This window comes from Dicentrarchus labrax, unplaced genomic scaffold (genome assembly GCF_905237075.1).
Source record: "Dicentrarchus labrax unplaced genomic scaffold, dlabrax2021, whole genome shotgun sequence".
Classification (NCBI taxonomy): domain Eukaryota; kingdom Metazoa; phylum Chordata; class Actinopteri; family Moronidae; genus Dicentrarchus; species Dicentrarchus labrax.
The window spans coordinates 31,875,603-31,901,516 of NW_026136711.1; the positions used below are offsets into that span (position 1 = coordinate 31,875,603).

Below are 25,914 nucleotides of genomic sequence, written 5' to 3' on the forward strand. Positions count from 1 at the left end.
CAATATATTCCAGCTGCACCAAAGCAGCCATTGTATCATTAGGCACACCCATTACGCACGCCTACTGCCTTTATATAGCAGCGCTTTAACAACCTGTTAAATAGTCACTCACATCTGAAGGTTATTCTTATTTCTCAGTAATACAGGATAATATATATAATATTTATTTTTAAGTTTGTATTTATTGGATTATTTATATAAAGATTATTATCATAATAATTATAATGCAGTGACAAACATATTTACTTAAGATAGAACTAAATTAAGGGTTGTTAAAAACACAAGCATCCCTATGTTAGTGAACATTTATTTAAACTACAGATTGCATTCTAACACAGTGTAGTGAAAGAAAAAAGTGTCACCTAAATTCACACTTTTATTTTTCCCTTTTTTGCCAACATCACACTATAACTACGTGTGGTATGTATGGTGTGAAAGATGCGTACCGATACACGCATTCTCACCCCATGTGGATTTTTATACATTTAGAAACATCTGTGGAAAGTAGCGCAAGTACTTTTTTCATGAGTATGCATGGTTTATACATCTGGTCCCTTATATTTATATGTTTACTGTCCTCTCTAAGTAGCAAGACAGTGGTATACCATGAAAAGGTTGTTTCAGTTGCCTAAACTAAACGTCAACTATAAATCATTAAATATATATTTGTGGTACAGAAATGAAACTACTGTTTGCACTGTAGCTCACTTTCACTTTCTTTAAAATCTTTTGAACAGTTTTGACAGTGGGAAATGATGTGGCCTAACCCCTTCACTGTAGCAGAATAGAAACTCAGTTTTATAGTGTGTGTTTCTTTGTGCATCTATGGAAATGAGCAAGTGTGTGTGTGTTATTAATATGACTTTACACATCCTCGCTTCAGTGCACTATAGCAACACACACTCTCCTTCGCCCTCTTTCCAGAGCAATACTCTTCCTCGCTTGAATAAACCCTGTTGTTCTTGTTTTTTGTTGTTTTGTTGTTGTTGTTGTTGTCTTAATGAAGCAAACGTGGTTGTTGGGATTAATTGTGACCACAAATCAAAGGCTTTATTTCTGCAGCAAGAGGCTGGCAGGGTTAGCAGGAGGCAACAATAAAAACAGTTTCTCAGAGAGGACCTCTGATTGTTTGCTACAGAAGAACAATAGCGGGATCAGAGACAACACGAGGCAAACAGTGGCTTTATAATAAAGGCAGTCGTAGCTGTTTGTATCAGCAATAATGAAGGAAAGAAATCCAGCCTCAGATCCTCTACCTGTGCTCTGTGTCATCAGTCTGTGATGTTCACTAACTTTTAGAGAGTATTCTGGCATCATGTCTTTTTTTACTGTGAAGCTTCTTACCTTTCTACCTGCCTGCTCTAACTCCCCTACAGTTTAAGGTTATGGAGTTTTCTTGTAAACAAATAAAGAACACATTGTGTTTATCCGTCCAAGGTCTAACAAATTCAAAAGATTTTTATTAAAAGTTTAAAATCCTGCACTTTCTCCATCCATGTTTACTAGCTAGCAGTCTTCGCTCATTTTGCTGGTGCATTGCTGCATAGTGTGCAGTCATTGGCAGGAACACGCAAATGCACCACACAAACAAAAAATGGACACACTCATGAAAACTCCACTAAATACCTTTTGAATACAATTAATAGCTGTTACATGTCATTGTATTCTTCTGCTATCCCTCTGCATGTCTGCCTGTTATGTCTCTGTGTTCAAGGTGTAGTTTCCTGAGTGATGATTGAGGGCACCTGCATGAAGCAGTGGGTGCGGCCTATATAAGTGGATCCTTTCTCCGCCCTCACTCTCTCAACTCCCTGGCACAAGATCCCAGCCTTTGTTTGTGTTGCCCTTCTTTTGTCTTGTTGTAAATAAATGTTATTCCTTTGCATTGTACCTAGTATGGTGTCCCTTAATGTGCTGTGACTTTGAGCCAGTCGTAACAATAGCACAATTAAAGGTCCAGTGTGTAGGATTTAGTGGCATGTAACAGTGCAGTTGGAGATTGAAAATCACTCGTTTTAAGCTCCCCTTCCAGGTGTGAAGAAGAAACTATGGTGATGCACGGAAGGCGACTCGCATCCCCGGTGGATAAAAATGGCTAATATTACACAACAGACCTTTTAAAGTATAAACAACCTATGACAATGCCAATCACAACCTTTTGAAATATGTCAGGGGAACCCTGGTTGTTGAGCTGCTTGAGCTTATGCTGTACTAAAGCTGAGTCCTTGCTGCAGCAACCGTGGGTTTTAAGTCCAGCCTGTGGAAAGCATCCCCCTCTCTGGTGACTTGAAATTTGGTCACCATAAATCCAAATGACTTTGTTAATCTGATTTTTAATGTAGAACCACCAGCAATTCCAAATCTCCTCGTCAGATACTTAGTTCTACTGTAGTGACCAAATGTATTATCAGTCCATCTATCCTCAGTGCGGGCTTCATTTTCCTACTTAGGTTCAGGTTGCCATAACAGCTTGATGGAGACTGAATTGCTGTTTTGTTTGCTGATTGGTTAGGGAAAAAAACAGAACAGAGAGTCTTGACGATGTCCTGAAAGTTGCTGTAGAGGTTGTGAGGAGTAGTTACAGTAACTTACTGCAACCTGACCTGATCTCATGCACACTTCTCATAATGTTTTTCCATAGCTATAGCAAGGTAGCAAGCTGGGTGTATATAAAGATCACCTCCATGACCTTTTACAGTTTGGCCTTTTCCTCCGGTGCCTCCCTTTGAACAAACTCCAAATATTTTGGCTTGATGTCAAAACTGACACTAAACTGAACAGTTGAGGATAAAACCGTATTCATGATGATCTTCAGACATTACGTTTACCTTAGCTACTTTGTGAAGCGATGACATGCGACAGGCGGCTGGGACGAAGACTAATGAACTCCAGTTAATGATGTGTTTTACACGGATGGCTGTTCGGTGTTTGGGAACACAGCTTGGTGACATCTCCAAAAAACTTTTAAATGGTGGTTCAAAGACTCATAGACTGGCTGCAGTGCATTGTGGGACACAGCAGCTCATACTATAGAGGCTTATGGGATGGTCAATCATCCTGACACAGCTGGTATTGTTCCTGTTGGCGCTGTGTGTGTGTGTGTGTGTGTGTGTGTGTGTGTGTGTGTGTGTGTGTGTGTGTGTGTGTGTATGTGGATACATGTGTTCAATAGAATGACTGAGAATGCAATATATGTGTATGTGTGGGTGTGTGCTTGATACAGTGACACAATGATGGAGAGACCCTAATGTGTGTGTGTTTGTGTGGCTGGGGAGTGTGTCAGTGTAAAGTGGTGTGGACTGTGTGTGTGTGTGTGCATGCAGGACCTTATGTGGAGGTGTATGTGTGACTTGCACTTAAATTCAGAATAATGAAACCCAACACACACTCACAAACACACACAATGTACTTTTGCTGTTGTGTTGGTGTGTGAGAGAGACATATCCATATAAATGCTGTGGGCTGTTCTGTACATCATTTGTTGACTATCCTCGTGTCCATGTGGGGAAGTAGTGTGTGTGTGTGTATATGTGTTGTATTGTTTTTATTTCCTATGACTTACTGCACCTGCTTTGGATTGTATTTCACTTCTGATATGTTCGTGCTTCCAACTTTATTTCAGAAGTCTGAGCTGTTGTTCTGCTTGTCAACATCAGTGGTGAAACTGCACTCCTCTATTCTGTCGTTTTATCATGTCAAAATTGAAAGTTTTTTTTCCAAAACATTTACTTGCATTCACTTTTGTTATTATTTAATGGAAGTCATTCTATTGTCATCAGTTCATTTGCTAATCACTACTACTACTCTTACAAGCTAATGAAAATAACATCCATGTTGCTAGTGACCTATAGTGAGGCTGCACCCCCTGTTTTCTATGTAAGCCCACACACCATCGGCGTCTTGATGCAGGTCATCTCGTGGGGATACGCTGCAGTTCTGTAGTTCCCAGCGACAAGGCGAGGCTGCTCCCCAGAAAAGCAGCAATATTACTATGTTTCTGGATTGGCACCAGCTTTTGTACTCTGCCTACTCCCTCAGTCTGTAGTGCATCTGGTGTGTGCTGCATGTATCAGTTGATGCTCTTGTGAAATTGTGTGATGCTTTGCGATGCTGCTGGTGTGTGTTGCACTTAAGATCTGTAACACTAGCGGGGCAAAAAATGTAAAGTTGTCCTGAGGGTGACGCTTAAGGAAAGGCCATGTTACTCAAATTTAGATTTAAAAGAGATTATTTTATATGTACACAAGGTAAATTAAATTTGTCTTTTTCCGTCCTAGTTACACATCAGAGAGGTCAGAGTGCAGGGTCACCTGCAATGCACTGAGCAGTTTTGGGGTTCAGTGCCTTGCTCAAGGGCACTTAGGTCTCTACTTAGGCCGAGATGGTGAGCACTGCAGTTGTGATGCCAGCCACCCTTCAGTCCCCAGCTCCCAGCTGGAATGCACCCTCCTGTAAGTGCTGGGGATCGAAACAGCGACCCTTTCGCTACTGACCGGGCTGTTTTACTTCAAGGTAAAAAGCCATCCTGTATATGGTGTATATCTGAGGATGTATCTGAGGATGTACACCATACTCAGCTTTTCAGGCTCAACCTTTGTGAGCTTCAGCTGAGCTGCGCTCTGAGCTGAATGCTAACAGAGCATACTGCCTCAGTGGACAGTTTGCCATTTGTCATTCAGAATATCCAACATTTCATCATTTGTTGACATTGCTCTCACAGAACAAACAAACAGCTCAGCTTGGGTTCTGGTTGTTATAGCAACGACAAGCAGTGTGGCTGACCTATTAAAAATGATTATGCAACTAAATACTTTCAACTGAACATTTGTATGCATATTCTTTTACCACGTGTTGAAAGTGGGCTTAGAGTAATGATATAAATAAGATATAAATGTACATCCAGTGCATGATTTCACTCAAAACATTTCACATACAGCCAGTACAGGCTGCACTAGCTTGTGTGTGTGTGTGTGTGTGTGTGTGTGTGTGTGTGTGTGTGTGTGTGTGTGTGTTTAAGAATGGTAAAGAGATACATATACCTTGTTTATGATGTGGAGAAGAAATTGCCACCATCTATCATTGTTTAAACATATCAACACAAGCTCATAAAAACGCATATATAGACACAGGTCCATTATAATTAAGTGCTGAGGTATTACATTCAGTATCTACACACACACACACACACACACACACACACACACACACACACACACACACATACATATACATATATATACACACAGAGAGAGAGAGACACAGAGACACAGAGAGAGAGCCTTCCTCTAATAAAGTCTTGCTGCAGTAAAATCCTTATTGTGAACATGATAATACGCTTCTGCTGTTGTAAATATAAATACCATTATATTAACTACTGCACGTGTTAGGGGCCTGTACACACACACACACACACACACACACACACTCATGCACATAAACACAGCTGTGAGAGCAGCTGTGTTTTCATATGGGTAAAAGGGATTGGTCATAACTGGAACTGAACATAAAAAGCATTACACTAACACATACACACTCCTGCATATGCATACACTCTATTCCATGCACCAAAAATACTCACAGAGACACATATTAGTGTCGAGTTTTACGATTGTGTGACACCAGTAAAAGCAACATTCACACATAAACACTAGACAAGCATAAGAGTCTTTATTGCTGACAGTTTTATAGAGATGCTCCTGTGCCGTCATGTAGAAACCAGAGAGGATGTCTCACAGTCAGAATCTCCTCCGCTAAGAGGAAAAAAAACCCCACAGAAGACTTTCACACACAGTGAAATAATCCAACTGAAGAAAAAGTCCTCTTTTAATGCCTTTGCTCCTGGGTGCAATGTTTTCTCAGTGCTGCATAACAACATTTCCTGTCAAACACCCACTGAAACAAATCTCCTGCAGGAGACAATCGACAAAAAACACAACGTTTACTCTCACATGCTGAAGTCTTTGTTATGGGGACAGCAGGTTACACACTGAACTTTGGATTTTATAAATGACAAATGTGTAGATTGTAAAAGTCAGAACAACTTCTGGAAATGTCATCTAGATGAAGACAAAATAATGTAGCTGCTGTTACCCTAAATGGCTGTTGCAGTGGTTTAGTATGCTTTACATTCAAGGAAAAGTATTGCATGTTACAACCTCTGCCCTTTCGGTGTAATTTTGTCATATAGCTATTGGTTTGCATAATGTTGTTTGCTGATGATTCATAAATGATCATATAATCCACAGAAATGCATTATTTTCTGTTGGAATCTTTCTTTAAAACCACATCGTCCAGTGGCTGGATGTATAAACAACGTGTGTGTAAAAACATCATACACCTTTGCCCAAACATAAACTGGTATTAAAAGGAAGAATGTGCAGTGAGAATGTGTAAGCTGACACATCTGGGAAGTTGTCGTCAGAAAGTGTTTGAAAAGATTGCAGTCACCTTCAAAAAATACTGCATTATGTATAATATATGTATAAAACAAGAATACAGATACAGATACAGTCTATCATGAGCGAACTTCCAGCAATCAGATCAACGAACCATATAACAGCCAATAGTGAAAACATATTTTCCATCGAGAAAAACATTCTTTTCTCTTCTTTCAATGAAGAAATCCTCTTCTGATATAACTGATGCTAACAGCATCTACACTAACCTCTCTAGCAGCCACCATTGTCCAGCTGCCTCACAAGGTTCGAGAATGTGCATCACGCATACTTCAGACCTGGCGTATAAATGGTTTTCAAGATATAGCATGCTGATGAAATGATGAAGTGGACATTAAATGTAACCTTGGAGTGAAACATTGTTTGTTTGGGTTGTTTACCAACTGTTTCACTGATTGTGTTATTCTTTTTGCACTCTACACACTTTGTGATCAGTAAAATGTTACTCAGAGGCAAACTTTTAATTTCAGTGATGAATATTATAATTGATAAATCTTTACACTTGAGCCCTCATCTCTGTGTTAATGATCTTTTCATTTGATCCTGAATTATGAACACTTATAGATTAATCATTGATCATCCTTCTGACGTTTAATAATGATAACCAAGGTGATGGTTTGCAGGTACATGTGATGAATTACAGGTGCTATGAATAGCCACAGCAGTCTAACTGTCACTTGTAAATGGTAAATGGACTGTACTTGTAAAGCCTCCCGACAAGCAGTGGGAGGAGCCAGGGATCAAAGCGCCAACTTTCGGATGAGTGGATGACCGGTTTACCTCCTGAGCCACAGCCGCCACTTTTTCTTTTATTATCAGTTCTGATGCTGTTGGAGAATCTCGACAACACAATCGGTTAAATTGCATTTTTTCTAATGTCTAATATGCATCGGAGCGGGCACATGTATTAATATGCAAATGGTTGTTTACGTGCGTTTCTACATCCATTTATGGTCAGTCGTGGGAAAGGAAATGAAGGTACAAGCCACAATAATTGAGATTTATAGAACAGAATCAGCTGTATGCACATAAATGTAAGGAGAAGAATGTGTATGCATGTTTCTGTCTTTGTGCGTACTCCTATTTTAGTTGTGAATCTACACAGTCTTATGCATCTGCCTCCACTTGTTTTAGGAAATTAGTGAGGCCTTTTTTTAAAAGATAGAACAATAAAGAACAATGTGCTGGGGGCTGAGTATCAGAGACAGGTAATAGAAATTCTGAGAGAGATCCATTTGTTAACCTGAAAGTATTTTAATATTTTAAATTATTTAAAATCCACAATTGAAAAGGGAATTCTCTGTAATTGTCGAACTGTGTTTTTGTTTGTTTATTTTGTGCGCGTTCAACTGGCTCTCACTGACCACTCTGCAGGCTATGCTAGAAATTAATTGAAAAATGTTCCAAGTTTACTCATTAAATTATGTATTAATGTTCCCTAATTCGTACTGATTTAAATTGTCATTTTCATGTACATATTCCTCTTGAAGAAAGTTGACAGTGTGTTCTGTGGATTATCTAGAGTAATAGAGACACTGTTCCTGGAAAGATGCAGTACTATTTAAATTGAAGTTTTCATTGTTGTGAGCGCCACAAAAAGTTTTGTTCAATTGTACTGGGAGAGAAAATCTCATTTGGGTGAAGTGTCCTTCTAATGCAGCTCTGCTGTTCTATTGTTCTATTCCATAATACATTACATATTGTCAGGGTCACTGCCTCTCTTCTCCCTCTCCGTACTGTCACTTGTCACCATAGTTACCCATTACCATGGAGATGTCAACTGAAAGCCAGTCAAATGTCAGTCAGTTTGGCAGTTTAACCAAATGAATGCTTTTTCCTGTTTCCCCCCTCAGTCATCTGCTCCTCTTTCTATTCATTCACTTCCTTCTTCTCTGCTCCTTCTCTGGTTTTCTTTTGTTTTCATCACTCCTTCCCTCCTCTCTTTTAATCCATCCCTGCTCCTCCGTTATCTTCTGTCCTTGTCCTCCTAACCCCTCCTCACCCCTCCTTTATTCTTTCCTTCTCTCCTCTTCTCCTCCCTGCCCTACTCATTTTGTCCTCTTATCTCCTTCAAAAGACACCTCAGTAAGTGTGTGTGTGTGTGTGCAGCTACTGTATGTATTTACCTGAATTTAAATGTTGGCATATAAACAGGATTTATAAATATTTGTCTAAGCAAATATGCATGCATAAGCAGTTTATACGTGTGTGTGTGTGTGTGTGTGTGTGTGTGTGTGTGTGTGTGTGTGTGTGCAGGGAGAGAGTGTCATGACTTTGCATCCAATTGCCTCATTAAAGTATTTAGTAAGGCCTTTATTTAAGCATAAGGCTGTGTTGCTAATCCTGTTTAAAGACAGCCTGTATGTGTGTGTGTGTGTGTGTGTGTGTGTGTATGTGTGTGTGTGTGTGTGTGGTAGATGTATAAAATGTCAAACAACAACTTGTGTTTGAAAGAGAAACATTTAGACAGAGATCGAGGAAGAAAAAAGAAAGAGAAACAACAAAAGAACAATGTCTTTGGTTGAAAATAAGAAAGTCAAAACGTTTTTTTTCTTTTTATAAATGTCTGTTTTTCCTGTTGGGAAAGTGAAACAAAACTGAAACTTTTCAACGTTGTTAATCAATAAATAAGAAACAGATCAGAATATAACTCTCAGCCACGCTCAGATATTGTGTTGCTGAATGCTGATGTCATTGTCAACAGTGATGGGATTTGCGACGCCTCGCAAACATCAAGCGTGTTTGATATGGAGGGAACTCGCTGCACACACGGCAGGGCGCCGAGATTCTCACAGCAGGTGGACACGAGGCACTGTCTTATGTGTATACTGATATTTTATCTATAGCACGTGCAGGACTAAAGTAGTCATGTCTGTAAATACGAGGGAATACATATCATTTTTCCTACATCAGTGTCCCTTGTTGGCTATCTGTTGCAGTTTGACACATTGTTCACAAATACATGGAGATCAGACGCGTTTTTCTTGTCCCTTGAACACATCCCTTTTGAATACAAACACGTAAACATAGTAGACCATATATTCGTGTCATTTGCTCTTGTACATTACATGTTGAAATATATTACACGTGGGATTTCATGTGTGCTCTGCCTGTGATTGATTAATTAACAGGAAACACATCTAACCTTTAGTTTACATTAATATTACCAAATATCAGCAGCCAGTTGCCGATCCAGTAAACAAAACTGCAGTCTCTCCTGGCTGAGGGATTAATATCTAAATCAGAGAAAACAGGTCAAACTCTTGTTTCCATTAATATTTTACACACAGATATGAATTGCTGTTGTACACAATGCGGAATATATATGAAATTAAAGATAATTCAATTCATCAAAAGACAGAGAGTACAAAAGTAAGAAAAATGCAGAGTAAAAATATTAGAAAGTTGGAAAAGGAGGGAGAGTGGTGTTTTGGGGGGGAAAAAAGGAAAATAGAAAGAGAGGGGAAGTGGTGGAGAGAGGTAGAGATGAGACTTGAGTCTCACCCTTGTTTCGTACTTCACTGAGCATTCAGCATCTTTCACCCCAGGGCTCTGTCCACTCTGTCCACTGTATGCGTGTGTGTGTGTGTGTGTGTGTGTGTAAGTGTGTGTGTGTTTGACTTTAAAAAGATGGGGGGAAAAAAACATCAATGAAAGAAGGAAGAAAGAGAGGAAGGAAGGAATGAAGGAAGGAATGAAGTAAACACAGATAGAGGAAATTAATAACAGATTGAGAAGGGAAGAATGAAAAGCAAACATATATGTGGAAACGGAGTCAATGAAGTGTTGAGCTTATTTACTTAAGTAAAAGTAGAGAAATATTCAATTCAATATGTACTGAAACAATGTCCTCACTGGACAAACAACAGCAGTGAACATTTTTTCAAATCTCTTTGTCAGAGGAAAAGGTGGAAGTATAGTATGATTTTGTTATAACACCACAAAATCTCATAGGAGGTTACGGTGGAAGGATGGATGTTTAAAGTGTCACACTTTGTCACTGGAGACCATTGTTCACATCTCATCTTCTTCAAATAGTCAAGAATGGTGCATGTCAAACACATTCAATTGCTCATATATATGTGTTCTTTTAAAATTGTAACTGTCCTATGGGTCATTTTGAAAGGCATTAACCACATTATATTGTTTTATATCAGTGAATTACTATGGATGCATTTATATGAACAGCTTTTTGGCCATGTTAGCAGTATGGCAGTGTCGGTCGGTGCATCACTTCGGTCCAAACCAAGCGGCAACATCCAAAATGGAAGTAACAAAAACTGCAGTTCCTCGAACAGCCACTTGAGGCTGGCTCCACACCTTTGACCCCTTTTGGATTAGCTGGTTAGCCGGGCAAAGTCAGGACAACCAGACAGATCTTTAAGAAATCTAAAATATATATATTTTTTTATGGATTACCACAAAATTGTTACTTTTTGCATGCATATGTTAGACTTAGTCTTGCTGTAGTTGGAGCTAATAATAACTTTTATATTTCGTTAAGTAGTTTAATCCATAACAATATATCATATTTCATAAACTGACTATAGATTTTTAATTTTAAAAATGAATCTGCAAAGTAACCATTAACTTTAGCTGTAAAAACATGTAGTGGAGTAAAAAGTATAAAGTAGTATAAAACAAAAACTATAACTGCCTCAAAATAACAATAAGTACATGACTTTAGATGTTATTACCACTGAATAAATTTGTGTTCGAGACAAGTGGTCACAGTGACCTCAAAAAGTGAGAGGGGACGTTTCTCTTTAACTTTCTTCTCACGGTATTTGAACCTACAACCTTGTGGCCACAAGACTGATTCTGAGAGGCTTCTGTACATGGTAAATTGACAGCTAACTGAGTTTGACAGAGAGTGCAGAGATTGATTCAGGAATTAATCAAACAGACAAAAAGACAGACACACACAGAATGAGAATGTGTGTGTGTGTCAGCAGATGTACAATTACAGCCTCTGGTAATATAGATAAAGGTGCACAAACACACACTTACACACATTTTAATGATTCTCAAATGCATTCATGGAAAATAGAAGTCTGCCCACAAATGTGAAAAAATAGCTACCAATTACACACACACACACACACACACACACACGTACACACACACACACAGACACACACACACAAAGTCCAGAATGTGAGGGTATCCTCGGGCTGTGCATTAACATCCTGTATGTGCTGCAGTGTTAACCGCCTGCAGTGCCAATCAGCTGAAATGCCAGTCTGCAGCCGCCAGCAGGAGCCTGAGTTGTTATATCCCGCTATCTTAGTGTTTTCTTTTTCTTGCTTCCTGCAGGGAGAAAGACGGAGAAAAACACACAGACAATCAGAAAGGTGGAGAAGGAGAGATAAAGTGAAAGGACAGAGGCAGAAACAGGTAGCCAATATGTTGACAGATGCTGACATACACGTTTTTGATGGATTTTGCTGTTGGTTTGTAATCTTTAACAAAAAAAAAAGTATTTTTCCGCCTACTAATGACAACAGAGTAGGCTAATGGTTTCTAGACAAACACTTAGCTGGCGGGTTTGTGATATTCACCACAAACAAAATGCTGTGCAACCACACAACTTTTGCCCAGGAGACTGGGGTTTGTGTCCCATGTGAAACACACAGTCAACTTATTTAAACTTTAATTCAATTCAATTCAGTTTTATTTGTATTGCGCCAAATCATAACAGAACAGTAGAACACTTTACACAACTATTTACAGTATGTCATGGGGATGGGTTACACTGGAGTTAGATGTAAGCTTGGTGCGTCACATATAGACACTAAAGGGTACCTTGTACATCTGTATTTGACACCGGTGGCGTGACAAAATGCCAGTATTTGACGCCCTGGGAATGAGAAAGCACTGAAAATTGAGGGTATCAATTAACAAAAACGTTTTAACATTAGATTACATTCATTTAGCTGAGGCTGTTATCCAAAGGGACTTACAATAACTGCATTCAACCATGTCGATATTACCCAACAACTCCAAGGATCATGCAAGTGCATGTGCAACATTTAGAACAATAAGAGAATAAGAAATAGAGAAAAAGGTTTGGTGTTGTGTTGGATTTATTTTTTAATTCACGGTCCAAAGTGCAATCTGAAAAGGTGAGTTTTCAGTCAGCAATGAAAGATGTGTACAGTTTCTGATGTCAATGGGGAGCTCGTTCCACCATTGTGGACCCAGGACAGCCAGCAGTCATGATTTTGTTGAGCTGTAGCCCTCCTTGTAGTGAGGGAGTAGCCAGCTGATTGGCAGTAGCAGAATGTAGAGAACTGGCTAAGGTGTATGGTTGGACCATGTCCTCGATGTAAGATGGGCCTGAGCCATTTGCAGCATGGTAGACAAGTACCAGTGTCTCAAATCGGATTTGAGAGTCCACCGGTAGCTGGTGCAGGCTGTAGAGGAGTGGTAAAATAGGAAATTACAGAGGGTGAAAATACCTCCAGAATTACTTTACAACTCTTAGCATTCAGAGTAATACAAAAAAGGGAAAAAGCTTTTCTGACTCTAGATCCCTGGAGTAGAGCAGTCCCATTACTAACAGTTATACACTGTGTTTAGAGATTCTAACTAAGGTTGTTGTGTATGTACTTGCTCTAAATTATAAATATCTGCCTATGAAATACAATTCTCCGTATCATTATTATTTCATACATGGGGTTCATAGAAAAGGAAAGTAGATTTTCTTTGAATAAAGGTTAAAAAAGGCATATGTGTGCGTGTTATGATTTTGTGTGAAGTTCCTTTTATCTTTTGCCTGTGACACTGTTTGCATGAAACTCATCGCTAAGAACTCTATAAAAAGAATTTCTTAAAATATTAGCCGTCACCGGGCTGTGAGCGCCCATCAGCCCCCCTGTCAGTTCAGTTTGTCTGTTGTTATTTATTTGTATGGGTCTAATTAGCACGAAATCCAGCCTCAGTGTGGTGCTGAGGGTGGGGGTGGTGAGACTGATGACAAAGAAGCTGCAGTATGTGCAATATGCAAACGACGCCGTTTACTGACGACTGCCAAGACTGTGTGTTGTACAGTGTGTGGAGTGCAGCTGTGTGTGTTTGTTTAATGATACAATATGAAATAATGAATAAATACGGTTACATTTTTAAATGAAGCAATAAATAATGAAATAATTCAATAACTGAATTATTATTTCATCATTCTTGTTACTCTGACTCTTACATCATTCACACAGTAACACAGTTATATTGGATTTGTTGTTTATTTCAAAATGCCCTTTTTCCAAAGTCAGTTTCATATCGATATTTTCCCCAATTATTCTCTCATTAAATTAAGACTTGCTTTAATTAAACAAACTAGAGCAAACTCCAATAAAACAGTTGACTATGGAAATAAAAAATATGAAATAACCTTTTACATTTAGAAGCTTAGTTTTAATGTTAAACATGTTGTCAGTTATTTCATTCTTAAGGCTCTAAACATTATTCAATTTAATTATTTCAAGGCAGTCTGCTCCCATCATCCCTGACTTATATATCAGTAGAGAATGTATGAATGAGAAGGTTTTACTGACGTAGATAAAGATTTTTATTAAGAAACTGCAGCACGATATGAAAACAGTGTCTAGTCCTGTGTTAGATGAAAGTTGGCTACTGTAGTTTGTTCTGCTGTTTTTGGGTGTCAGAGAGTCAGCGGTTAATCAAAAGTGATCTATTGGCACAACAGTCAGTGGCTGTGCTGTGTCAGGATGGTTGATAGTCATAATAAACAGCAGTGAAACACTCAACTGCAGTGATACAGGTTCAATTTACCTCACAGGGTCTCTAAAGGGAGGGTAGTGCTCACTTATTGACAGCACCCTCAGTTATTATCACCAGCTCCACTCTTTTAGTTTATAGTTTTAGTTTAACGTTAGGGTTCAGGGTTAGCTCTGATTAACCCGCTGTACACTACCTGCCCAGAACCAAACAGGCAGAAAAAGTGACAGCGACTATCTAGTGAAGAAACCTCATGCAGCTGATGGGACAGATATTAAACTCAAGAGGAGACAAATCCAGATCTAAAAGGAGGAGAAATGTTGGACTAACATCCATCATGTTGACACAAACTGCAATGCGATGATAATGTTGTGTGTCTACTGAAATTGTAAATAGACAACTATTCGCAAACACATTAGCCTTAAAAACTTTTATGGTGATAATATGGATTGGGTATTTTCCAGCTTGTTGGGGAGTTTCAAATACTTTAATTTGTGGTATCCTTTACAGGTTCCATTCCAGAGGCCTGTACTACGAAGCAAGTTCAACAAACCAAGGATATCTTTTCGTCATCTGGCTTCACCAACCCAACAACCGCGATCTCGCAAAGCGGTCACACAACGCTGGTTATCCACTCGGTGAGTCAACTCAGGATTTCCCAATCTTTCCCAATCATTTTGGATATAGAAAAAGTGTCTTTTCAGCAGCCTGTTCTCATTCCCCGGGCTGCACAAGGTACCGTTTGGGTTACATCTAACTCCAATGTAACCCAATCAGTGTGACATAGTGTAAACAGTTCATGTAAAGATGGATGGGTCAAACAAACTCAGGACTTTCACCCAGGAAACAAGGGTTTGTGTCCCATGTTAAACTGAAGATAAGGTACTTATTTTAATCCAAATCACTAAACTGTTTTACTAGGTTATCTACAAGTTAAAAAGGTGTCTTATACAAACGCTGAAGGGTACCTGGGGCATCTGCATGAGACACCAAGGGGCGTGAAAAAGCGGCATCGGTATTTAACCACCTGGGATTAAACTGTGTTGGTCCCAAACTGTTTCCAGCTGAACTCCTCCTTCCTCCTGAAGCCTGACCAGTCCAGATGAAAAACAAGCTAAAATTAGAAAATAATTGGAACGAGATGTGTGCTGTGATCTGCTGATGTGAATATGAAACAGCTGATGAGCGGAGCCTCACACATCCGTCTCAGTTGTGGTTTGATTGGACTAGACTGCAAATGAATTGGTTAGGAGGGACAAGAGGGGATCGGCTGCCAATGACAATTCACTTAGAACAACACTGATCCTTGAGTGTGTTTGTGTGTGTGAGAGAGGAAGCGCTGAGTCTTTCTATGGGTGCAACTTCAGTGTGTGTCAGTGGGAGTTTGATTAAGATCAAGTTGGCACTAGAGGGCATGTGCGTGTGTGTTCTATGTTTAATTTTGAGACTGAGTAAATTAAATCCAAGGTATGCATACCTTACATGAGTGTAGCACATATGGATGTGTGTGCGTGTGTATGCTGAGTGCCTGTAAATGAAGTTCGATTGAACAGGCGTTCCAATCAGAGCCTTTTAAGTCTTTCATTAGTATTCAAGAAGTTGCTATATTTTGCTGTGTCCATACTGTGTGATATACATGCTGTTTGGTGTCTACTGCATGTGTGTAGTGTGTAGTATATATGTAGGACTTGTGCTGTAAAAGACAAAGAAACAAAGAAAAAGCTGTATAGAATAACGCATAATATGGAACAAGGGAATCTAGATCTACGATACATTCCTATGTTCGTGAAGTGGGGCTTGTCGTGGCAGAGATACAGATTTTGAGCAGTTCTCTTAATGATTCATGTCCCACATTAATCATTCATAAGTAATTAAATATATAAAGTTTTTTATACACCACATTTCAAGAGCAGACATGACAAAATTAATAACATTTCTAGCAAGACGCAAACTAGATAAAAGATATCCTGGGCAACACTCACTGACTGCATATGACACGGATTAAAATATCCCACTCGTTATCCTCTATGCATCTGTTGTCTTGATAAACCACTGTCCTATTTTCCAGCGTTGATACACGTCAACACTGGGAAATGTATTATATCAACTGTTTATCACATTATCTCTCTGGATTGGTCCATCCTGTATGACTGCTGGCAATTTGGCAATTTTGCATCTAACCAGGCAGTGAGAATGAAATACTGAGTGAACTAATAGAGCACAACAAGCAGTGCTCAGTATGATACTAACCATGTTATAAACTGAGAACTCCTGAATTTACTATCAAATTACACAATTTAGCCTCCAAGATGGAAACAGCTGGTTGGTGGGGGAATTGTAACACAGCTGCAGAGGTCTGTGTCTGATTGAAGACAAGGCCAGTTTCAGCCATAGAAAAGCAAAACAACGGGTCTCCTCTGCTGAAGCTTAAAATAAATAATATGGTCTCTAGTTAATAAAAAGCTGCTAAATATTCAGTTTCCAGCCACATCTCTTCCAACTAAACACACTTTATCCCTTAAATATGGTGAAAAACATTACTGTGTGTCACTATTGATGCAAGGTGTGTAGGAGTGCTTGTTATTTTAGCAGGCAAGCCTGGGGTGGACAGGTTTTAACAGCTCAGGGAGGATAAATTAAACACGCCCCCAGACTCAAACCTACATCCAAATGTGTATGTTGTTACTCTCTCTCTCTCTCTCTCTCTCTCTCTCGCTCTGTGTGTCTGTGCGCCTGAGCCCTTGCCCTCTTCTCATCACTTCTTAGAATTTCCTCTTTTAAGTGTTGATCCCATAATCCACAGTTGCAGAGAGGAGACAGAGAAACAGAGAGTGAGGTGGAGGGGAAAAAAGTGCCAAACTCCAAATATAGGTCTTCAAATTAAAATATAAAGAAAATAATTTAACATGAGACTAATTGAATGAGTGGATATGTGGGATGAGTGGCTTGTAGTTGTTTTGTGTACAAATAGTGTACACAAATGTGCTTCCTGTACAAATAGTGTTCTTTTTTTTTTTCTTTCACAAAAAGTACAATTTCCACATTTAAATCTTCCTACACCATTAAAAATTACAAAATCTATGAAAATGCTAATTTCGTTCATTTCTAAATTTGTCTACTGGACACAAGATGCACTTCACTGTAAAACCCATGATGTCACAAATCATGCTCGTAGGCCCCGCCCATTAAAAATCTGATTTTCAATGAGCTCCGAGAAACTTTCCACTTTCAGGAGATGAATGTGAGAACATCCTTCTAGTGTCAAACTCTGCACAGACATTATTCTGCACAGTGAAGCTCAAACATCCAACTATAGGAACAAAAAGTTCAAAAAGTCAAAAATATTTTTGAGTGGAGGGGAACTTTAAGAATCAATTTTAAATAAAAAAGTGAGTAATTATGTGGTCAGACCTTTATTTTACTTATGGTTTAATAGACACTTTGAATCAGGAGAGAAGTCCTTCCTTCTTCGCTGTGACAAATATGAGGCAATCCCATGTGTTCACTTATAAATCATAATGCTGAAGAGTCGGACTGAAGATTTTTATTTGTGGGAATTTTCGGTGCGCCTTTTTCCTTCTCTGCCTCTTTAAACTATTGCTATTTTGAGTACAACTTATCTCTTCACTCTCAGTATTAAATCAATTGAACTGCGCAACTGAACTGATATTGTTATTGATATGGCTGTGCTGTGTTGTGTTGTATCACAGTTTATTCATTGTGATTTGTCAACAATGAATTTACCTCATGTGAGACACCTTATTGCTTTTACAATAAAGCATATTTGAAATTGAGAGAGAGAGATGAATGGGTGGAGTGGAGGAAGGTGGAGATGTGGACGGATGAGGCCTGCATGGAGAGAAAACGACGGAGGTGTAGAAAGAGAGAGAGATAGAGAGAGGTAAGGCTGTAATGAAGGAGGTATTGATTTTCTATAGAAGCTCTTTAATCAGAAGCTATACTGACACACCCTGAGGGGGTGTGTGTGTGTGTGTGTGTGTGTGTGTGTGCGTGTGTGTGCATGCAGGGCTGAGCCCATTCAAATTACACTTCATCTTTTCTCTGTGGACACCTTGAGTGTGCGTGTGGGTTTCATGCTGTTATGTGTTTCAGTGTGTATGTGTGTGTGTTTCTTTGTTGTGTAAGTGTGTGTGTGTGGGCAGGTGGTAGATAGATAGATGAGGCTGCCCAGTAGATGGATGAGTGGAACAACCAGTCGTTCATCATCTGGAAAACAAGCAAGGAAGGAAACACTGTGATGGAGAGGAGGAGGGATTTAAGGGAGGGAGAAAGAGGTGAATGAAAAAAATAGGGGAGGGGGAAAAGAGGAAAATTAGAGGAAAGGAGCATGAAGAGAGAGAGGAAAAGAGAGAGGAGATGAAGAAGGAATAGAACTGATGGATAAAATGAGCTGAGAGTGGAAGACAGGATGAAGAGAGGAGAGTGAAGTTGAAGAAGTTTGAGAAAAAATAGACGATGAGATTCTGAAAAGGATGAGAGGAGAGAAGGAGCAAGCACAGAGGGAGGAAGGGTGAGAAGGAGGGGTATTTTGGAAGGAGAGATGAGAGGGGAGGAAAGAGGGGCAGGAAAAGAGAGGGAAATGTTAACGTAGAAGGAAGGAAGGAGGACAGGATAAGAAAATTTGAAAAAAATGAATCGAGAATAGATCAACTGACAAAAAGGGAGTAAGACATAGGGGAGAGAAAAAGAGACTGGAGGGATGAAAAGATGGAGTACAGGGATAGAGAAAAGAGAGGGTGATAACAGAGGATAGAGGGTGGAGGGGAAGTTAGTGTGTGATCTGAACTAATAGTGTCAAAAATGGAACTTCATGACTTCAATCTAATTTTTATTCTGTAGTTCTTTTCCCTTTAATCTTCATATCTTTTTCTCCTCTCTGTTTTTATTTCTCTATCATGAGATATCAGACAGTTAGACTTCAGATCTTGCAAAACCATCCTTGTCCATCCTCTTTCAGATGGTATAGATCATATCTGGAAGGAAAACCAACAGGAAAATATGAATCTAACATTTTTGCTGAACTCTTTCAGACTGAATCGTTTTCTTTTCAATCCACTTTTCTTACAGTTCCAGGCATCTATTGGTTTCCATTCATCTCTGCAGGGTATGAAAACTCAAGCAGACTCTTAAAGAGTACTTGTTATGTTATTAACTACAGAGAACATCAAGCCTGCATGGTTTTTTGTCAATGTTACATAGTTGCTGTGTGAAGAGTCTCCAATGCATTATAACAAGTATGGAAATGAATAGAAAGCAATAGGTGATGGTAGATTTAATATATACACATTTTAAATAATATGGGTTACAGTATTTGCAGTAAATGGGATAAAACATACAAAACCACCATTATTGTTCTTTTTTTAACTGACTATTTCAGTGTAAGTGTTTATAGTTATCAGCTTTAAGTGGAAAACCCTTCCTTGTTTTGCACTTGCAGGTCTAAGTTCATTCAGTCGGCTATATAATTGAATGTTTGCTGAAACAAAAATTAAAAACTAACCACAGAAAGGAGCAGGCAGTTTCTGCCTCTAAAGGAAACTTGCACTAGAGCCAACTTACCTCCAGTTGACTCAGTAGTGGCGGAAACATTAATTCTTGAGGATCTATAAAATCATTATTTAAGTAATTGTTAATTTCGTAAATTGCCCTTTTATTAATTTCCTGCCTGAACTGATAGTGAACTGATGTTGTGTCTGCCGTGATTGTGGAGCAGAAAACAATGCAGTATTGATCCGTCCATCGGCTGTCCTAGTTCCAGGAACAACAGTTCATTAATGCAGTCTAAGAGAGACTATCTATCTCTATTACTGCCTGTTGGCCTGCATGGCAATGATTTATTGGCAACCTGTGGAGGCACTGGAGACGGCTAATGTTACCCATGGGAATGTAAGAGTCAACTGGGATGACGCTAACAGTGAGTGTGCTGTCAGGTGTGCAGGTATCACCAATCATAACCTTAATGTTGTCAGAATCCTCAGTGATGCACTGTAAAAAATAAGGTCTGTAACTGTCTTTATCTCATGGTTTAATGCCTTACTTAGTGGCACCTTGGTGGCTGTAATTACAGAAGGTCACTTCACCATTTAGATTTAGTCTTGGGATCAAATGGGCAACCTTTTGGTCATTCATTTTCTAGTCTCATGCGTGTAAGTGTTGAGTTAAAAAACAAACATTTAGACTAACGTATTCTACAGATATAGACATTGAAATTGGAAGGTGTGATGTTGTTGGTATGACGTCATGACTATCAACAGATCATAATTACTCTTAATAAAGGCGTTAAAATAAAAAGCAAGAGGTGTGTGTTCCTGGCGTAAAACAAATGCAAACATCGTACTATAAGTCAGATTTGTGTCACTTCACTGGCAAATAATTGTGTTTTGTTTCAGGGAACCTTTATGTGAGATGGCATTGTAACATTAATCAAAGAAGTCCCTGAAGTCAGGGAATTATTGAAATAAGAATCTTATTTTAAAGTAAAGCCACAGGCCGCTTTTACATTGTTAAATACATCGTCACTCTGTCGTTTTCAAAGCAGTCCAGGGGTTATTTTGTGATGAAAGGCTGTAATGTACTTTTTGTGGAGACCACTCAGCCTCAAGGAAAACAAACCACCAAACAACAAAATGGACCCAGAAATGAAAGCTAAATTTTTACCAGTGTTAGAGTGGTGTTAAAGTGGACTTTTCCCTTAATATTGTGAAATTATTTGGTCCGACTGTGGAAAACAGTAAGAGTCTTTTGGTTACTGTTTCCTCATTCAGTCTTCGACGAAAGAAAGAATCATGGTTACTTAAAAGATGCAGATTTTTCTCAAATAGAATCTGAACTGGTGATGTACGTCCTATGTGAGATAAACTGATTTGGATCATTGCTGACAGACTGAGCTCCTGGACCTCTGCTCTTGAAACCCAACTAACTGGCTTGCTGGTAGATATCTGCTGTGTTAAAATGTGAATCAAAAGAAAGTTAATGCTGCAAAAGCAGGTTGTGCATATTCACAACGAGAATGACAGTTTGGTCAATTTCTAGGCATGAAAATGAACTAGAGTCCGAGTCAAGTCTCAAGTTATTGAGGGGCAAGTCCAAGACTCTTCGTCTTTGGTCACAAGTCCAGGTCAAGTCTCAAGTCTCTCATGGTTGAAATGAGCGTTCTTTCATCTGCTGCATGCCATCTGTTCTGCTTAGAACACTGGATAGCTATATTTAAGGAAGTCAAAGCATACCACCATATTATCATCACTGCTTTATCTTTTAGCTTACAATCTCAGCCTCGATTAGTTGTTAGGTATGGGATCACTTCAAAAAAGCTAGTGCAAGAAAGATGCAAATAAATGGATATAGACTAGAGTTATTCAGGGTAACAGGAAAATATTGCTAAGATTATTAGGCATGCAAAAATTACTGTAACCTATTTTTCAGAGTACAACCATATTGTATAATTATACTGAGTCTCCAACTAATGACTAGTTTATAATCTACTCTAAATTAACACATCCTTCTAGCCTCTAAAACCCAGTGTAATGGTAAGCTAATAAACCTGTAATGTGGTCAGTGATGAACCTGTAACCTGCCTGTAGCTGACATTAATCATTAATATGGTCTTTCTCTCAAATCACCAAGATGTTCTGACAGCCTGTTTGGGTTTTTATAATGCAAATAACTCTAAATAACAACTAGCTTTTCAGCCCACGGCTTTTCTTTAATGTTTTTAATGTTTTCTGAAGGCTAGATGGTACTAAAATAAAACACCTCTAAGTGCCACTGGTCGGGTATACCTCTTTTGCCATTTACGTTATTATCCACACAGAGTGGATGCAGTACTTTAGTGTAGTCAAGTACTGTAATTATTATATTAACTACTACTACTTAATTATCTAAAATTCTGAGGCTTTGTTATATAGTCAGCGTACTGAATGACCTTACCAGCTACTCACCTAACAGCCAGGTGTGTGTTCAGTGTCGGGCGGGTGGAGGCTTTGGTTTTATGCCAATTTTGAGCGATATATCACTTGTTCCTGTCCCTGTTCTTTGGAGTTTACTTGTGAAAAAAACGATTTAAATTTCAATAAGTTAGGAGTGCGGGAGACTTTAACTTGTTCAAGGCATCTCATCGTTCATGGCGAGACAGCTGTGGAGGTAATGAAAGACAATATATTTTGATGATATATTTTACAACGACAATGCTCATTATTCATAAGCGCAACAAAAGGCAGACAGTATGATTAAAACACCTGTTGAATAAGGAACACAAAATTCCCTACTTCGGCCACTTTGTAAGCACAAACAGCTTGTTCTATGCGTCCTTCCCTGTGGATTTTGACCACTGACATATATGTATACATACAGTCACGATTCTTAGGTAAGTGCACCTGCTTTTCTATAAGAGTGGTATGATGATGCAGGTGGTTCGTTTTAGACTAGACAAAAGAGAAAGTATCCACTGTTTCCGCGCATCACAGATGCGTCACGTTACGCATGATAATAAGGGAGGGAATGACATTCAACTTCTGAGACATTTCCTTAATGTTGATGCGCCAAAAAATAAAGTCACAAATTCTGAGTCCGAGTCAAGTCTCAGGTCAAGTCTCAAGTCACTGTGTGTGCGACTTACTGCAATTTCCCATTTTGGGATCAATAAAGTATATCTATTTATCTATCTATACACTGCAGTGTAACTGCAGTATAGAAAAAAATGCTTGAAACGAAAAGATGGATGATTCTTCTGGACTCATTTCTTTGCTCAGTTCACCAAATCTCAGTGGTAATACATGAATATGACTCGTAGGCTGCAAGGACTTAAAGTGGCAAAACTCAGTCAGCTCTGCACTGATCTGCCAGAGACAGGGGAAAACGAGAAGACTATAGAGAGAGACCAACAGATATGGCAAAAAAAAGAGAAAGGGCTAGAGATATAGTGCACTAGCCTAAACGTAAAACAATGTTTTTTATATCCGAAACTGGTTTTGAAAACTTCAGGTCAACTTACACTATATGGCCAAAAGTATGAGTTGAATGCTAGCTTTTATATAATCATTTCTGGATATCTCAAAGGTGAACTTAAAAGAGATGAGCCACACCAGAAGAGTATTAAATCAATTCCAATAAAGAATATTGTTAAGAATAATATAATACGTATACATATAATAATACATAAGCAACTAAATGCTTATATAGAAGAATGTGTCTAGAAGTGAGAAACTAATATATAATTACATGTGGACTAGTGGGTCATTCATCTTAAATCCGAACAAAAATACATAAGCTGCTAGGCTTTGAAGTACCAGCACTATTTCCACATGATCTCTCTCACACACACACACACACACACCCACACACACACACACATCATCATCAGTGTGGTTATGCCAGGTAAGATGGGCTATTCATTATCATTATCCAAAGGGGGCCAAAGCAAATCCATTATTCACCAAGGTGTGTGTGTGAGGAAGGGAGAGAGAGAGAGAGAGAGAGAGAGAGAGAGAGAGAGAGAGAAAGAGAAAGAGAACGAGGGGTCTCGCTTGTCTGTATTTGTCCTCTTATCATCCAGTCTGACTTCCTTGAGTCAGAGTCTTGATATGTGTGATGTCATATGAGTTTGTTTGTGAATTTCCATGCGGGTTTATGTGTGCTGTGAGGGCTGATGTGTGTATCTAGTATGTGTGTGAGTGTATGTGCCAATCCAGCCTACAGCCTTGCTCGGGGCTTCCAGCTCGACTCTTCAGTTATGCATCGAGCCAAGAAGCTGTGTGTGTGTGTGTGTGTGTGTGTGTGTGTCTGTGTGTATGTCTGTGTGCGTTTCATGGATCTGAGTTTATCCTTTTGCTACAGCTGTTACCTCAAGCAATAATTCTGTGTGTATTTGTGCGTGTGTCAGAGGGTCTTGGGCAACATGAATGGATCGGAGTGGAAATAAGGGTTTAAAAGAATTTCAAGTAGCATCCGAGGGCTTCTGTATGTCGATGTGTGAAAGTTTAATGTGTGGTATGAATATATATGAATTATTTCACATACACACACGTGAAATAATTTACAAATGTGTGTATATGTGAGTGCACACATGTTTTCCTTGAGCTGATGCTCTTGTCTAAAGTGTTGCGAATTCATTTGATCTCCATAAAATCACACTGAAACCTGACTCTGTTTATCAAATGTTTGACATCACATCCAGGTGTCTTAAGAGGCTGTTTGAGAGTTAAAACTTCAGTGTCAAGGTTAGAACTAGGTTAAGGTAAGGGTTAGATGCTAGAACATGTACAATACGTGGCCAAAACTATGTGGACACCCAAACATTACACCAATATGTAGTAGTCGAACATGCCATTCCAAAACCATGGGCATTGGGAAAAAACAAATGAAATACCTTGTCAATTAACATTTTACTGATCTGTTCAATATCAACATTATTGACTTTCCAGGTACGTTAATTAACAACATTTCCTTATTATGTCAATAGAAAACGTCCTTCACTCTGCATTATGTTTCCCTCTACGTGTATATGCTCTTGCAAATTTGTTGTGTATAAAGTAATGTCTAGGAAACATGGCAGGATAATAGCTACCTCTGGGTTCAGGTTTTCTTCAAGATCTTGGAACCTGGCTGGGATTTGCTTCGATAAAGCCATAAAAATATTAGTGAGGTCAGCCACTGATGTCGGGCTAACATGCCTTGCCATTCAATTTCATCCCAAATGTGTTGAATGGGGTTGGGTTCTCTTTTTAGTGGACCTGGCTTCGAGCATGAGCAAGGGCCAAACACAAACTTGTCTCAAAGTTTTCCAGCTGTCAATTTCTCCTCATTATTGTCTATATGAAGCATTAAGATATACCTTGATTGGAACTTGGTCCAAGCAGCCTTGGTTGGGTATAAAAGTATGTGAACAACCCCAAGTATACAGGTTTGTTTGAAGGGAAGAGAGGGAGATAAATTACTTATTGCCAATCTCTAATTGAAGGTCAAATATTAAACATTACTCACTAACACCATGACAACAACTGAAAACAAATTGTCCCTTGACTCTAAATTAGTCTCTCTCTTTTTTGCTCCCTCTCATTTCTCATTTTCTTGGAGAAGAAAATTGTTTCCTTGTTGTACCACATTTGTCCAGGTCTGTCTTGTTATCTCCGCCAAACACATTGACTCCCTTTTTTTCTTCCCATCTCTCTCACACACACTTACACAGTGTTGACTGAACAGGGTGTTTGACAGGGCCATGTTCTTGGCAGTTCAGATCAGTCCTCCTCTGTACTGCTGCTAAGAATGGGCAAAATGTTACGCGTCTTCTTTTCACACACAACACTGATGGGGTGAATCCAGGTGAGAGCTGCTCTAGTTCAACATGCTGCTGGCTGGCCTCATCCTGCCACAGGTTGCAAATCAATGACCATGTCCTAAAACTACACCATGCTCCTCCTCCCAGATACAGGACAATAACTTGAACACCTGCACAATCTAATGCAATACAGTGTAACTTCAACATTAACTACAGTCTCAGAAATCAGCATAGAGTTGAAAAAAGAGATCTCTCAGACAGCGGCAGAACATTTTTATAATCTTCTCAATAGCAGGAGTTATTACAGGAAAATTGCTTTGGATTGCAATAGACTGCAGTGTTTGTCTTTGCACCCACTGGATACATATTAAATAGTTGTAACTACTACTGCTACTAATAGGACTTCTTTATTAATGTTAGTCCTAATTG

At 39.0% G+C, this 25,914-nt stretch overlaps 1 protein-coding gene across 4 annotated transcripts in view; it reads left to right on the top strand.

The window, feature by feature from the left end:
* The window catches only part of raly (RALY heterogeneous nuclear ribonucleoprotein), a 130,355-nt gene that overhangs the window by 38,289 nt on the left and 66,152 nt on the right, over positions 1–25,914 (top strand). For 3 of the 4 annotated variants that reach the window (XM_051413818.1, XM_051413816.1, XM_051413815.1), the window contains exon 2: positions 14,703–14,830. The exons of the other annotated variant lie outside the window; for it this stretch is intronic. The gene's annotated coding sequence lies outside the window, so the exon portion shown is untranslated. The remainder of the gene's footprint in view (positions 1–14,702; positions 14,831–25,914) is intronic. 4 annotated transcript variants of the gene reach the window in all.